Source organism: Sitophilus oryzae, unplaced genomic scaffold, assembly GCF_002938485.1.
Source record: "Sitophilus oryzae breed Bouriz unplaced genomic scaffold, Soryzae_2.0 scaffold_1440_pilon_pilon, whole genome shotgun sequence".
NCBI lineage: Eukaryota > Metazoa > Arthropoda > Insecta > Coleoptera > Curculionidae > Sitophilus > Sitophilus oryzae.
Window position 1 is genome coordinate 3,028,895 of NW_022146105.1, and position 16,168 is coordinate 3,045,062.

The window sequence follows — 16,168 nt, forward strand, 5'->3', positions numbered from 1 at the left end:
CTTTCAGTTAACCTACATATTTATGCTGCCAAAATTCCATTTCGAAACTGCCGTTCTCCTTGGAGCTTCCGCGGCGTATGAGAGGCGCCCACCCTGTAGTTAATTAATATTATATTATTAACAACATTCCATTAATTATTATTGATTATGTGTTAATAGGCTATGTCGAATAATCATATAATAGCCCGAACACTGCGTTGGATTTACAAGCAAATATAGCTATAGGAATTTTTAATTATAGTAATCCGCATTTGTCTGATATTTCAGCATTGCATTAAACATACCGGTTAGAATATTTGCGATGTTTTTGCCAACAATGCAAAATATATAACGAAGCCATTGTCAATGGTCATTAATTTGCCATGCCAGAACGTTATTGATCGATAATGACATTGAATTATTTCAAGTTCACAATTTCGAGTTCTATAACATCGTATTCCGGATATTTGACATATTTCACTCGAATTTTGTACGTTCTTTTTACAAAAAAGTAAAAACAAATATAAGAGTGAGCAATTTTAATTTACTGAAATTTATCTTTTCCATTCACAATTTTTCTTTTCGGTGTATTTCTATTTTACAATATAGTTTTGTTCCTTGTATTTTATAGGCTATAAAAGTCTGTGTTTAACAACGATCGTCAAAATTACATTTTACTAACTCATTATTTTTGTGTTAACCGCAAAACCGTAATCACTAAACTTGTTTATTTTCACACAATGACTCAGTTTTTGGATCAACAGAGCTCCCCAAGAGAGATAATATCAAATAATATACAAGAGTTTGCATTTTAGACAACAGTGTATTAGATATGAAGTGTTTATATGTATGTAACTCCAGTACGAGAACAAACCAACAAGTTGTCGGGTTGTAACATAGGATGACAAACGGCAAACAGGGGGCACAGGAACAGGAACACATATGGGCTAGGAATTGTCCCACGCGTATAGGTGCTTGATATCAATTGACTTTTTCGTGTCTCTTTCTAAATTAAAAATAATAGTTCCCATCTGTCAATTTTAAGAGGGAACACAAAATGTTATTTTGGTGAAAGTCTGTAACGGCCCTGTAGAATATTTTAAAAAAACAAGGAATTTAAAAAACATTTACTGTCATGATTTCTCGACAGTTTATTTTTTGGTTCATCTCATTAGCTTTATTTTTTTATAAGAATTCGCTATTCAAAAAGACACACATAACATTTTTTCATAATTTTTACGTTAAAACCTTTGCTTTTGATCAAGAGTTTACTTCTTTACTTCATTCATGAAACCTATGAAATACTGTTTATGGTTTATGTAATGTCACTGTTATTGAAAAATCATATTACTATTGCCTGTTGGCTCCTGGACAGTTGTATGGTAGTATGGTAGTAGGCCAGAAGTTGTATCATATCAAGAGTTTACTTCTTTACTTCATTCATGAAACCTATGAAATACTGTTTATGGTTTATGTAATGTCTGTTATTGAAAAATCATATTATACTATTGCCTGTTGGCTCCTGGACAGTTGTATGGTAGTATGGTAGTAGGCCAGAAGTTGTATCCGCTATAGTTGCTTTAATTGAAGATCATAGAGATCAAAATTACGTCGCAACAGATTTAGATGAGCACGAAATACAGTGCAGTCGCTTCCTCGAGACAAGTTCATATGCTAGACGTCCAGGGACTTTGATGACCAGGACAAGGCATGGTTTTAATTTGGCAAAAATTATTAAAAATTTTTAAAAAATTACGAAAAAATATTAGTATCTTCTTAAAATAAAGCAATTGAGAAGAACCAAAAAACACACTATCGAGAAAGGGTATACCTAGATGATAAAACGATTAAATTCCTTGCTGTCTTAACATATTCCACAGGGTGTTTCAAAGTGTCACCAACATATCAGCATTTAGTTTTCCCTCGTATAATTGAGGTACTAAAATGAGAGATTGGGTAGCATTTGGAAATATGAGCGATATTTTCAAGGATAAAAAGGTGCCCATCAACCTAAAAAAAGGCTTACGAAAGCTGCATTCTACCTGTGCTTACGTATGGCTTAGAGACTATGGAATTACTCGAAAAACAGCAGAACAACTACGAGTAGCACAAAGAGCCATGGAAAGAATCATGTTGGGAGTCACCATTAGGGAAAAAATACAGAACACCCACATACGTCAAAAAACAAAATTAATAGATGTTGTTAAAAGAGTGGCAAGTCTGAAGTGGCAATGGATAGGACATGTGGCAAGACAGGATTCAGACCGATGGCCCCAAAAAGTTATCCTATGGAGACCTAAAAAAGAGATGGGTCGATGATGTCAGGGCAGTGGCGGGAAGATAATGGATAAGATTGGCTAGAGATCGCGAAGCGTGGAAAAACCTAGAAGAGGCATATATCCAACACTGGATGGAACCAGGCTGAGAAAGAAGAAAATGAGAGATATTAAAAAGTCAAATAATTTAGCTACATATTGCTTAAAAAATCATCAAAATCTGCATACTAGAATAAAATGTATATCTAAAACTTTAAAATACATCAAAATTTTAAGTTGCCCGTTTTTCGTGCCGGTGTGTACCTAGGCTTAGCACCACAGGAGTTATCTCTGAAAACTCTACATAATTGCCTTACCATAACAATGATTGGAGATTTTGAAAATTGAAGATAGAGGTTTGAAAATTAAACAAGAGCTCTTAGTGGTATTGGCATACATTTTTCCAAGTTTAAAGATGAATTAGTAATTTAAACACAACCCAATTTCGTAATTGTGGCTGTCGAAAATAAACGTAACGACAAAGCTAATAACTGCAAATTATTTAGTAAGCTGAAAACTCTCTGACGAACTAGGTATAATGAGGTTCGGCGATCCTCTGCAAATTCTGAATAATACATAAACTTGTACTACAACTTCTTAACACAGAATGTTTGGGTTTTTCGTTCCTTTCCAGCCGTCTCAAAGTAGTTTCTTACGTCAAATAATTCAGTTTCTTTATCGTCCATTGTGTTCTATGGGACTTCTAGCATCTTTATTTCTATTCCAAATAAACTAATCGTATATTTTCCTATTTTCACGTTATCTGTAAACAAAGACGACTATAGATAATCCTTGTGATAAATCTTTTACGTTTATTGTCAAGCTTTTAATGTTTTTTTTGCTTTATCCAGATAGTTACAATACGATTTTTCTCGATACAGATATTTTAAGACGCTGCAATAAGATTATCAGGATCTCTAAAATCTTCGTGGCATAAAGAGACTTAAAACACGCTTTGTCGTATTCAGGCTCGCGCTCCTGTCATTTATCAAGTATACCAAGTTAATTTGTCATGAATTTTACGATGTAAATAAGGCATAAAGTAAAATTAAAGGTGAAATTTATATGATAAATTAAAAAGTTAAAAATACGGAGTTAGGAGCGATATAAATGTTCTGTTTGCTTGAAATTTAGGGAAATTTGTTTATAATTTCTGAACTGATAGAGACATGAAAGTAAACACATTTATATTTGGAAGCTCATGACCAAGATATACAGGGTGAATCAACGATTGTGTATTTAGAGTTACATTCTCGTAGTAAAATTGCATATCAATTTGATTTGGTTTGGTATAAAAATATATAAATAACATATATTTATAAATTTATATAAAAAATTACTCGCAAGCCAAAAAGAATACTAATACAAATATTTGTTTAAGGTTCTTTATGAAAACTTTCAACAAAAATTAAAAAGATACATTCTAATATATTACTGTTTAGTCAAAAAGTGATCTGTGTAATATATTTTTTAAGACGTGCTACGTAAGCAAATTAACATCAATTTTAATTAGAGCCAAAACAATTTGACAAGGCTCCAAATAACTTTTTTGTTAAGTCTTTTCACGATATAATTAAATATAATTCTCCCTGCTAGGAGTCTGTATAATTATGTATTTACAAGGAAGGTATACGTGTAAAAAATTAATTACATCAATTAAAAATCGTATTTCTTTCTGGTAATTGGTACAGTGTGTAGAAGGGGTTAAGACGGACCGCCGCGCCGTCTTGAGAGAACTCCCGACGATCTTCTGTTTTACCTGTCACGCAAAACTGACAGGTAAAATATTATGTGTAGTCCGCCCTTTAGCTGAAAGGACATTTATAATTTATAGTGACATACTATACAGGGTGTCCCAGAAATAAGTGCAAGTATTTTAACTGGTAGTATAGTTCAACCCCAGAAACACGCCTATGAGGTTTTTTTCGCGAAATTTTTTTTTTGAAAATTCGAAATTTTTTGAAAAATTTTTTAGTTTTTAGTTAAAAAACGTAATTTCTAAATAATATGGCAACATAGATAACAATTTACAAGAAAATTTACAAGAAAGAAAATCCAGAAAAGTGGTTCTCAAAATTTTAGCAAAAAACATTTTTTTTTGGAAATTTTTAAAGTAAAAAACTCCGTTATTTTGGACTTATTTGAAAAACGATAAAAAGAAAATATGTTTCTTTTATCGAGATCTACCACCCCTTAAAATACTTACACTTATTTCTGGGACACCCTGTATACAAAGAGAACACTCTACTTAGATCCATACATGGAAAGGAAATACTGCCATCACAGGAACTCAAATATCTGGGAATATCCCTGGACAGTCAACTTAAATGGAACAGGCCTATTGAGAACATTACCTGCAAAGCCACAAAGGCTCTTATGATATGCAGATGACATTTTGCGCTGGATGTATACCATGTACCATGATAGTAAGACCCATGATTACCTATGGAGCAGTTGCTTGGTACACAAAACTAGAGCAACATACAGCAAGGCAAAACCTGTGCAAAGTACAGAGACTGTCATGCATCTGCATCACAGGTATCATGAAATCATGCCCAACAGCAGCAATGGAGGTCATTCTAGACCTAACACCACTGCACATTGTCGTCGGTTGTTATGCCAATGCGACAATGATTAGAATGGTCATTGACGGAAACAGTACTGGGAGAATTGTCAGGTCAGGGGCTTGGAACAGCTTCAAAAAGAAAATTCCACTCCTCAAACTCCCGGTTGTACTCATACAAGAAATTTTGAGAAACGCCTCACTGTAGTATTGATCAATAAAAAGGATATTTACTCAGCAGGTAAAAAACCACAGATTGCAATTTTTTGTCTTTGAGAAACTATTTTTTTTATTTAATTTTTGGAGTGCTCCAAATTTTCCGAATAATTCTAAATATTTCTATCTTTCAAAAAACCACCATTTTATTCAACCTTAATATACACGTGGCCGTCGAATAAAAGCTTTTATAATTTCCAAAAAAAATTAAACAACAACACGCGAAAGAAGTTTAAAGCTGTAGGGCTTTTAAATTAGCTATATTTTCAAAGAGAATCGACATAGGTATGGGCAGAGGCAACCATCTATTCTATTTCGTTTCTCTCCGAACATAAATCTCTGCGAATTTTAGATTTCCAATCGAATTTCGGTCTTTTCTCGCCAGCAGTCTATCTCCAATTAATCGCTAAGCTGTGCCGATATAAATCTACCTATAGAAATCTTCCACGAGTTTGTTTTAATTATTTATATCTATCTCAGGCACAGTTTAGTTCAGTAAATGTCTTACTAACAGCTCCAATTAACTAGAGGATTTATCGTAACGCTCCGGTTTGTATAATTAATGTATCTAATGCCTTGTTTTTCAGGCTCTATTGTTTCTATGCCCACACTCAATAAGATTACAAGGCTTAACTCAACAATAAGACATGTTTATCTCACAAAATGTCCAAATCAGTGTAATTAAACCACAAAATCTGTCAACTGTCATTGCCAAATTAGGAGCCGAAAACGGCGTTCAAGTAAAACCAATATTGCTTCGAATTTATGTAAAATTTCGTTTTATTATACATTCGAGACGTATTTCAAGAATCATTTTATTAAAAATAAACTTCAGGAAACTTTAGTCTATCTGGAATATGCAGTGGTGGTTTTAATAGTCTCAAAACTTTATCTACTCTCTAAAAGTTCAAAAATTAGGCTATATCTCAAGTTGTAAGGATTGTTGTGTTGTTACTGAATAATGAAAAAAAGATACTCATGATGAGACAGGGACATATAATAAACTTTAATAAAGCCAGTGAATGGGAATCCTCCAACAGTCTAAGACATTCGAAGAAATTTCTCAAGGTTTACTACCGAGAAAAATCAAAGATCTTCCAATTGTCACGAGGTTTTTGACAGGACACTGTCTCTCTAATGAAAGCATCAGATTGAAGCTAAGAAAGTAGATTTAGGGAAGTAGAATAGGGAACCACCTGAACACCACAACCATTCATACCATAACCTTTGGTACGACCAGGGCCGTTCCTGGCGAGCGTGCAGTGCGTGCACGCACGTAGGCGCAACATTTTGGGGGCGCAAAATCGAAGGGTCAAGCAGTACTTTGTAACAAAAAACCGATACGCTTTCTTGTCAATAAACATATACTTAAACATACGTCATAGGATAAAGTTTGCTTATCGTGTCTTTTTTGCGCGTTGGCCGCGCCGAATAAAAACGTCTAGGGCAATCTGTCGGCAACACATTGATCTCATCTATTTATTTTTCATGTTATAGGGCTTGTTTCCCTCTACAATTTCCTCGCTCACAATGTACCGTTTGTGTCGGGGAAGGGATCATAGTTTCATATTTGTCGATTTTCGAAAGAAATCAGTACATGTATATTATTTCGTATATTTTTCATTTTATTGATTTTATGGAAAGCACTGTTCATTAAAATGTTGTATCCTATGTTATAGCAGATTGTTTCTAAACAATTTCCTGTCTCACAATAATCATTTGCTCGGGAAGGGATCATAGTTTCATACGTTGTCGAGTTTCGAAAAAGAAATCAGTACATGTATATTATTTCGTATATTTTTCATTTTATTGATTTTATGGAAAGCACTGTTCATTAAAATGTTGTATTCTATATTATAGGGCTTGTTTCTCTCTATAATTTCCTGTCTCACAATGTACCGTTTGTGTCGGGGAAGGGATCATAGTTTCATAGTTGTCGATTTTCGAAAGAAATCAGTACATGTATATTATTTCGTATATTTTTCATTTTATTAATTTTATGGAAAGCACTGTTCATTAAAATGTTGTATCCTATGTTATAGGGCTTGTTCCTCTCTACAATTTCCTGTCTCACAATGTTCCGTTTGTGTCGGGGAAGGGATCATAGTTTCATAGTTGTCGATTTTCGAAAGAAATCAGTACATGTATATTATTTCGTATATTTTTCATTTTATTAATTTTATGGAAAGCACTGTTCATTAAAGCGTTGTATCCTATGTTATAGGGCTTGTTTCTCTCTACAATTTCCTGTCTCACAATGTACCGTTTGTGTCGGGGAAGGGATCATAGTTTCATAGTTGTCGATTTTCGAAAGAAATCAGTACATGTATATTATTTCCGATTTTTAGTTTATTGTTTTTATGTATTTCATATAAAATGGGTCAGTTTTTTCTTTAGGGTACTATTTTTGTTACTAAATATTTTTGTGGTTTTGTTTCTTTTACTTATTTAATAAATGTTTTTATACTTTAATTAGAATAGTTTTTTTTACATTTTCAATTACATATTGCTCGTTTGTCGCAGAATATAAATTCTTTAAAATTTTGAGATTAAGATTAAAATATATAATTGATTTAAATATAAAAAGGGCGCACCAAAGAATGCTGCACGTAGGCGCCAGATATCGCAGGAACGGGCCTGGGTACGACTGATATCGGAGAATTATTCTCTGTAAAACCGTCTCAGATACTGATCAGTTATAATTCAAGAAAGGGGGACACAATAGATCTATAAAAATCTACAATATATCTACAATCTTACTAAAACCGAAATAATGCTAATTTTTTAAATTTGCTTGTAGAACGGGTAACAAGTTAAAATAGCAAAAGAAATGACTTATTAATACATTAAGCACTATTTTAACCCGAATTTGAGGCAGTTGTTACACATTCTGAATAAAATAAAACAAATAAACGAGCTCAACGTGCAAAACTGAATTCGCTTTAAAGCTGAATCAGCCGGCTGGCGTTCTACACAAAAGAGAAAAACTAAATTTACAAACTGCAGAAGTTATATTTCGATATCAACGTTTATTATTTCGGTTCAGAATTTAAGCACTGAGGTATTTTGAAAACTAACTGTAAAAGTTCTGGTTAAAGTACATTACGGCGGCCCCGATTTGTTTTCAAAAATAACACGAAAATTGCAATTCGTAAATAAGCTTAATCCAAAAACAATAATAAAAGTTTGGTTTTTCATCGAATACAGCTACAAGTTTTATTATTTAAAACTAGTTGGCATATACTTCCTCTAAAGCTTCGTCTACACGTAACGGTTTGCCTGTCGGTCTTGCGTGTCAGGTAAAACGGAAGACTGTTCAGGTCCAGGAAATTGAGGGCAGTTCTCAAGATCAGGTATGACAAATTGAAACCTATTGGCCTAGTTTTTAAAGGACAGTTTTTCTTGTCTACATACAAAGTTTTATCACAGCTTACTTTTATCTTTAGCTTATTTAAATTTAAGATATTTTATCTTGTAAATAAAGTTTGAAAGAAATGAATGAAATTATTCTATGAATTTTAATTTATTAGTTTTAAAGATATTAATTGGATGATGTTATTTTTAGATATATCCATAGTTCTAATTATCAATTAAAACATTTGTTATTATATATAACTTATAGAGTTAAAAATTAATATAACCCATACATATTTTTCTAACGAGTCTATAATATATAACATCTTATTATTTGATGTTAAACCTTGCAATGTTATACGTACATACCTGGCCATATCCGCTGGAAATTTGAAAAAACTAAAAATACAATAATTGTTCGAATTGTTTCTGCATTTTACTACAACACAACTTAAAATTCGCCTTCTTTGCATAATAACAAATTATGCCCCCAACGAAAAAGACCACACACTTATTAAACACACTATTAACCAACATAGTACAGTACAATTTCTCATCACGAACTAATATGAAAAACTGCCTACCTTTATTTTCGATAAACTCTGATTATATAATACATATTTATTTATTGTTTTTAATTGCCCAGAGCGTGACATTAATACAAATTTAATGTATATGTCCTTTAATTTTTGAGTATAAAGCATTTTTTTAAAATTAGTATCAAGCAATAAAATTGCGTTAATTAATTTCATACACCTTAATTAAAATAATGTATTAACATTATCTACATATGTCCTTCACCGATTTCCTATAATAAAATAATTGTATAAAAGGTACAAAAGAAAAGCATGTTAGATTTAAGTAATTTTATTTATATTAAAGATTTCTTAGTTTTCGCTTTTAAAAATAAAATACGCGTTTATCATGTTTTGTCCTGATTTTTACTTGTCAATTACATAAACGAAAATAATAATTTTGTTAATTTTTCCTGCATATGCGGACCCTGGGTAAACTATCGATACTTCGCTCAGCCAATCAATCTCAACTGCTGCTCTGACTGACAAGAGTCCTGCGCGGCAGATCAAGCGCGGGTACGCAAAAATTAGCAGAGTTGACCAGCTGACTAGTGAGTAAGCTGTGGTTTTACTTTGACTGAACATGTAAGACCGACAGGCATAACGCTACGTGTAGATGGGCCTTAATGGAACGTAGCTACTATTTTTATTCTTTAATACTAGCTGACATATACTACCTCTAATAACTCTATTTTGTAAGCCAAGAAGGCCCCACGAGACATGATATTTGTGGCAATGCAGGTTAATGTCATCAGTGCAAATAATCACTTTTTATTTTTATTTCTTTAGTTATTTTTAGTTATTTCTTTAACTCAGTGTTATATTAGATAAAATGTAACATATTATAAGTTCTTATACTTTTTGAAGCAAAAATCTGTTTAAGAAATTTAATAGTTTTTATAAATGGACTAGCGTGTACCAGCGACTTCGTTCGCGTCGAATTAATCATTTGTAATTGTGATGATAAAGCAAAACAAGAATTTCCATTAACATACAAACTGGATAAAATTTTCTCACATTTATGTCAGCATGAGAAAAAACAATATGGCGATATTATTATATGACTTGTAATATTTGAGGGGTAGTTTCATCTCGTTGGAATTTGACTTTCGAAAAATCTGTTTGCCAAAAATAAGCTTTTTACGTCACAACACCCTGTATGATTTTTTAAAAAATTTCAAAATATGTAAAAAACAAAATAAATTATGCGTGTCCAAGCGTTTTCACGAAAGATTAACCGTTTTTTAAATAACAAATATTGCAATATTTAGGGACATTTTCACCCTCTTGGAATTTGAGATTCGGGAAACCTCCCGTTTGCCAAAAATCAGCTTTAAACGTCAAGCAGTTTAAGCAGAATCGTGATTAATCAATGACCAGATTTTTCGAAACACCCTGTATACATTTTTAAAAAATCTTAAATTATGTAAAAAAACAAAATAAAATATACGTGTTTAAGCGTTTTTGCGGAAACTTGACCGTTTTTTAAATAAGAAATTTTGTAATATTTGAGGGGTGGTTTCACCCCCTTGGAACTGGAATTTCGAAAAATCCCTTCTTATCGAACCTCTACACCCTAGAATCAACCTGTATGCCAAAATTGAGCTTCTTACGTTGAGTGGTTTGAGCAGGATCGTGATTAATCAGTGAGTCAGTCACTTAAGAATTTTATATATTAGTATAGATTTATTTGAGTATAGTATCGGAACTTAGCTCGGATTATTATTATTAATATACAGGATGAGTCCTAAATAAGTGCAAATAGTTTCAGGGCTGGTATCTCGATAAAAGAAACATATTTTCTCTTTGCCGTTTTTCAAAATAAGTCCAAACTAACCGAGATATTTTACTTTGAAAATTAAAAAAAATATATTTTTCGTTTAATTTTTGAGAAACTTCTGGATTTTTTTTCATGAAATTTAATCCACTACCTATGTTGCCATATTATTAAGATATTATGTTTTTAACTAAAAATTTAAAAAAAATATTCAAAAATTCCAGATTTTCAAAAAAAATGCAAAAAAAACCTCATAGGTTTCTGAGGTCGAAATATACTACCCCTAAAAATATTTGCACTTATTTAAAACTCACCCTGTATATTTTTATCAATTTATGTTTAATATTTTTTTTATTTTATAAATGAAAAGAAAAACTATATTGAAAGCAATACAATTTTCAATGAAATGTAGCCATTTGTTAGATTTTTTAGCAAAGCTTTTCAAATGTCACAGCTGAGTTAATCCAAACATAGAAGCGCACATATTTTTCAATTAATGTTAAATAACTTTAAACCAAATACGGCGATTGTGTATGGTATATGTACTGAACCTTTTTTTTTCAAACTTTTTGTTATATTTTCAGCGGCATCCTTTTACCTATATAATAGAGTTTTATATTTTGTTCACTCTGTTAAAACGTATTTTTAAAAATACCCCAAATTAATAGACGGAGTTATTTAAAAATGCCACAGTATTTTTGTATAAAATTATCCAGGTTTTAGTGTATCCCAGTTTATATCCAGGAAAGATAATTAAAAAAGTTTATGAGCTACTTCGGAACTGTCTGAAACTTTTATTTATTATTTTTTTCCTTTCTATAAAGACTCTAATATCTATTTAAATATTTTTTTGTTTTATATCTCTTTTCTAGAACTAAAAATAATATCTGTCTGGAGATTTATGAAGTTCAAGGAATTTTCAAGATAAATTGAATAGATTCTGGATGAAGTATTTTTTTATTAAAGGTTTTATATAAACAAATGGGAGATTTAATGTTAAAACAAATGGTATTAAATGGATCACCTTTCAAAAAAGATGGATTGGATAGATGGTTATTGTTGTAGCATCATTTTTTCCGTAGGCTTTACCATATTTTATAAATTCATTAATTAAACGAAGTTTAAAATTGATTTAAGTAAAACATGTAAAAGTCATTTTTGGAATAATATTTAAATAATTCTATAAACAAAAGAGAAATTTAAGGTTAAAGTTGTCTGGATGTCTGGATTCGGAAAGAAAATGTATTAAATAAATCACCTTCGGAAAATGATTGTTTTGTTGGGCTTTCCCAAATTTTATAAATTCATTAATTAAACGAAGTTTAAAATTGATTTAATACAAAAATGTAAAAATAATGGAATTTTTAAAATAACATTTAAATAATTCTCTTAAAATTAAAATGATTAAATTAATTTAAAATTATGGTCCAGGTTAATGAAATTAGTATAACTTAATTTAGTTTTTAATTTGTAAAGTGTTTTCCAAATTATTGAATGGACTTTCAGAATAAAATATATTAGAGAATAGAATAGGAGCGCATTAAAAAATATTTCCAATATATTCTATTATGTATAAAACTTTTTATTAAAAATACATTAATAACACTAAAGTTTTTTTATCAACAAATATTAACTGACTTAAAGTCTTAAGTCGGTTAATATTTGTTGATAAAAAGTTTCCTATATATACATAAATAAACAAAAGAGAATTTTAAGGTTAACGTTATCTGGATTCGGAAAGAAAATGTATTAAATAAATCACCTTCGGGAAATGATTGTTTTGTTGGGTTGCGTTGTTTGCGGGATCATTTTGATGTTGTTTCAGAGGCGAAGGCTGGCATTAGTGTCGTTGTTTGGGACGGCACAATTCATTTTTTTCGAAAATCGCGACGACAGGCATCCGAGCCCGTGCGTTCGTCTATCGCCTGACGTTTTACGAAAACTGCCGAAAAACTCGCGCGCATCCCGCCTTACTGCTCAGGCCCATAGGTCAGAATCCCTACTGGATCCCGCTCCTCCTCAGCCGAAACGGTGACGTTTGTTTGCTCTGGAACCCTGTTCCCGAAATGGCCGTCTGGGTTAGTGCTTCCGGAACCGGAGCTGTTTTTCGGAACCGGGAACTTCGGTACCGCACCGCTTATGAACCGGGATTTCTCGTTTTTTTTCGGTACTGACTAATTTTTGTTCAATGGTGGTGCAGTCAGAAAGCAAAGGATGGTTTATCAAAATAAAATGGATAAAAAATTGAAATTTTTAATGAAAATAATAAATAAACTCTAATTAATACTACCCTAATTGGTAGTATTAATTAGAGTTTCCAGAACCGTACAAAAATATTTTCGTTCAACGATTTTTGAGTTCGTCAATTAGCAAGCAAGGGATAGTTTCTCAAAAGTAAAACCGATAAAAAATTGAGTTTCAAATGAAAATAATATCAAATTATTAAGTCATGAGAAAGTAAACATTAACAGAAAACATACATAAGTAGCTTTATTTGAAAAGTCAAGTAGTTTTGATGCCATATCCGTGTGACTATGAGAAAGGAGACAGATGTCATCTACATAACATGCTAAAGGAAGTCCAATATATCTCACGATGAGTCTTGGAAATTATTCTCCTTAGAATATCATCTAAGAGGATATTAAAAAGAAATGGTAACAGGACGCAACCCTGCCTCACCCCATTCCTAATGTTGATGGATTCACTTCGTTGATCCTTATGCAAGACTGCACATTGACCCTTACAATTTGCGCTTATTTTCAAATGGAAATACTTTTCATGAATATAGTATTTTGTCCCCAAAAACTCCACTTTTTGTCTAGGATATCACGCATATATTTTTTTATTATTGATGACAAAATTACTGCACCTTTATTTTTCCTAATTGCAAATAATTTGAAGAATGAATAATAGTACTTAGGAAATAATACATATTTCCTCATCATTTTTCAGAGGAGAGTATTTTTATACGGGGTCTTTTAAACAAGTGCAAATAATTCAAATTTTGTGTTATTCTGAGTACAAAAATCCTTTGGTCTTTTTTTATTAATCTAAAAGAACTAAAATAATATTTCGCAGCGCATAAGATATTTTATAAGCAGAAATTTTCAAAACGTAAACATTTAATGTCACATTTTATATTTCTCTGTATGTAATCAAAGAGGTTAGAAGAGATCTTCATAAATCTATGTATGAAGATCTTCATAAATCTATGTATGTAATATAAGAAACAGTTCAACAGTAAAATATGAAGCCATTAATACATCTAGCGTTTAATGGTAAAATCACCGAGAGGAAACCTTCAGATATATTCTACAACTTGTAGTATAGGTATAGATTTTCCTCACTGCGCCCTCTATGTTTGATTTTCCCAAACAGACAAGCTTATTCTATTAATACCTGTATAAATCGATAATCAGTTTCAATCAATATGAAAATTTACAGAAAGCAGCAATAATATTTTTTTATTCAATCATTCAATATTCCCGTGGACAATCGATAAGCAACAATTCGTAATTAGATACTTTAGACCGTGTTCATGACGTGTTGAAATAATGAATTAAAGAAAATATTTCTGTTAAAATAAACTGAAAGGATATGTTAAACTTTAAACAACATAACTTACGGAAACTGCGGATATTTTGGAGCAGCAAATATCGTCTGGAGTAGACAGAATTATCCGTTAAAAAAAGATTTATGGCTGAAAAGGAAAAGTTGTTCCATTTGCCAAAAGATGTTATACAAATCTACGTTATTTAAAGCGTAGGGCGTAGTATAAATTCTAATTTATAGAATCGGTGGAAACATATGCTTTAAAATTTGTAAACAGCATCGGAAAGTTTATCCAAAATAGATAATATAAGATTTTTTTTGTTTTATGGCTATTTTTCTATTTTAAGAGATTGTTTTTTGTATTATTTCTAACTTAGGGTTGGAATGTACCTTTCAAAGTCTTATAAACAACCGTTTTTTACTATTTTTTTATAAGAGGTTTGAAGCCATCATCATAAATTGCCATTTTTTTATATTTTTTTTGGCATGTCACTGATTTTAATAAAAATAGTGTTATTGGCTAATTAGAAGGTGTAAAACAAAAGTCATATGCCAACATCAAATACCTCTCCAAAACAAGGGTTAAATAATCGACTTTCTCATAAAACCAAATCATTAAATTTCATTCAAGCTTTATATACTCAAAATCGACATAAAATTTCCTAGAATTACTGAAACTTTCAAAATTTTAGTCTAGGTTTACTATTATTCTAAGTGCATTGAAATTATTGAAAACGTACCAAAAACGTGGGAAAAAATGAGTCATGAAAATTGGCGATTTTCGTCATGTTAAAACTTCTGTTATTCACTAATTAAAAGGTGTAGAATAAGAAAATATATGCCATTGCAGTTTTACGAGAACAATAATGGACGTAGGGGACGTCTTTATCAAAAAAACCTTTATCAAAAATAACTGAAAAACAAAGGTCCAGAAAATTAATTTTCTCACAAAGCCAAGGTACCTAAGTGCTCAAAATTTCCCACATATGCTGAAATTTTCATAATTTTATGACTATGTTTTCTATGTTTCCACGGCCTCTAAAAAGGAGTAAAAAAAAGTTATGAAAATGGGTGATTTTTCAAAGCCAAGGTACCTAAGCCTTTAAAGGTGTATATTCTGAATCTACATAACATTATTATACATTCTGAATATAATATTTTACTTTTGGAAAACTTCGCGACTTGATCATATAGAACCGACTATGCCAACAAAACGCATAAATATGAAAATTAAAGGCAAATATACTGATGGGAATTTTCAGAAAAAAAACTTGAGAAATAAAAGACAGAGAGATATAGCAGAAGGAGTGGTGTTAGGGGGAGGGGGATAAAAACTGGAAAAAAGGAAAATGAGCTCCGACATTGAAGCCATTCCCTGGGGATTTCCTGGATCCCGCTCGTGAAGCTGGATTCCCTGGAGGGAAGTACGCGCCAGGCGGCACAAAATTAATGCATCCCCTGGAGAAATGCTGCCGCGGCTTCCCTTGTGGATATGCATGTTCGCGGCGCTACTCCCGATAATCCATAACTAACATTTACCGGGCTGCTCAAAAAGTTAACTATTTTGCCCGATTTTTCCCTATTTTAAATTTATCATTTAAACATTTTCACACCTTAGACCATCTAACACATTGAAATTTTTTTTAGATCGAAATCCTGTAACCAATATCATTTCTGGGCCTGCGTCACTTGAGGGCATAACTATTTCTTCAATTAATCCCTAGAATTTTAGATCAGAAAGTATCCAATTACTAATTATTTTAAGTAAATAAAATTCGGGAATGCTTATTTGTAATGGTTTATTTAATTCAAATATACAGTTACAATAAATAAAACA

At 31.6% G+C, this 16,168-nt stretch overlaps 1 protein-coding gene across 3 annotated transcripts in view; it reads right to left on the reverse strand.

Annotated features, from left to right (window-relative positions):
• Nucleotides 1-12,722, reverse strand: part of LOC115876795 (potassium voltage-gated channel subfamily KQT member 5) — a 62,896-nt gene extending 50,174 nt beyond the window's left edge. For all 3 annotated transcript variants that reach the window (XM_030892736.1, XM_030892734.1, XM_030892735.1), the window contains exon 1: nt 12,542-12,722. The gene's annotated coding sequence lies outside the window, so the exon portion shown is untranslated. The remainder of the gene's footprint in view (nt 1-12,541) is intronic.
• Between the last annotated feature and the right edge of the window lie 3,446 nt (nt 12,723-16,168).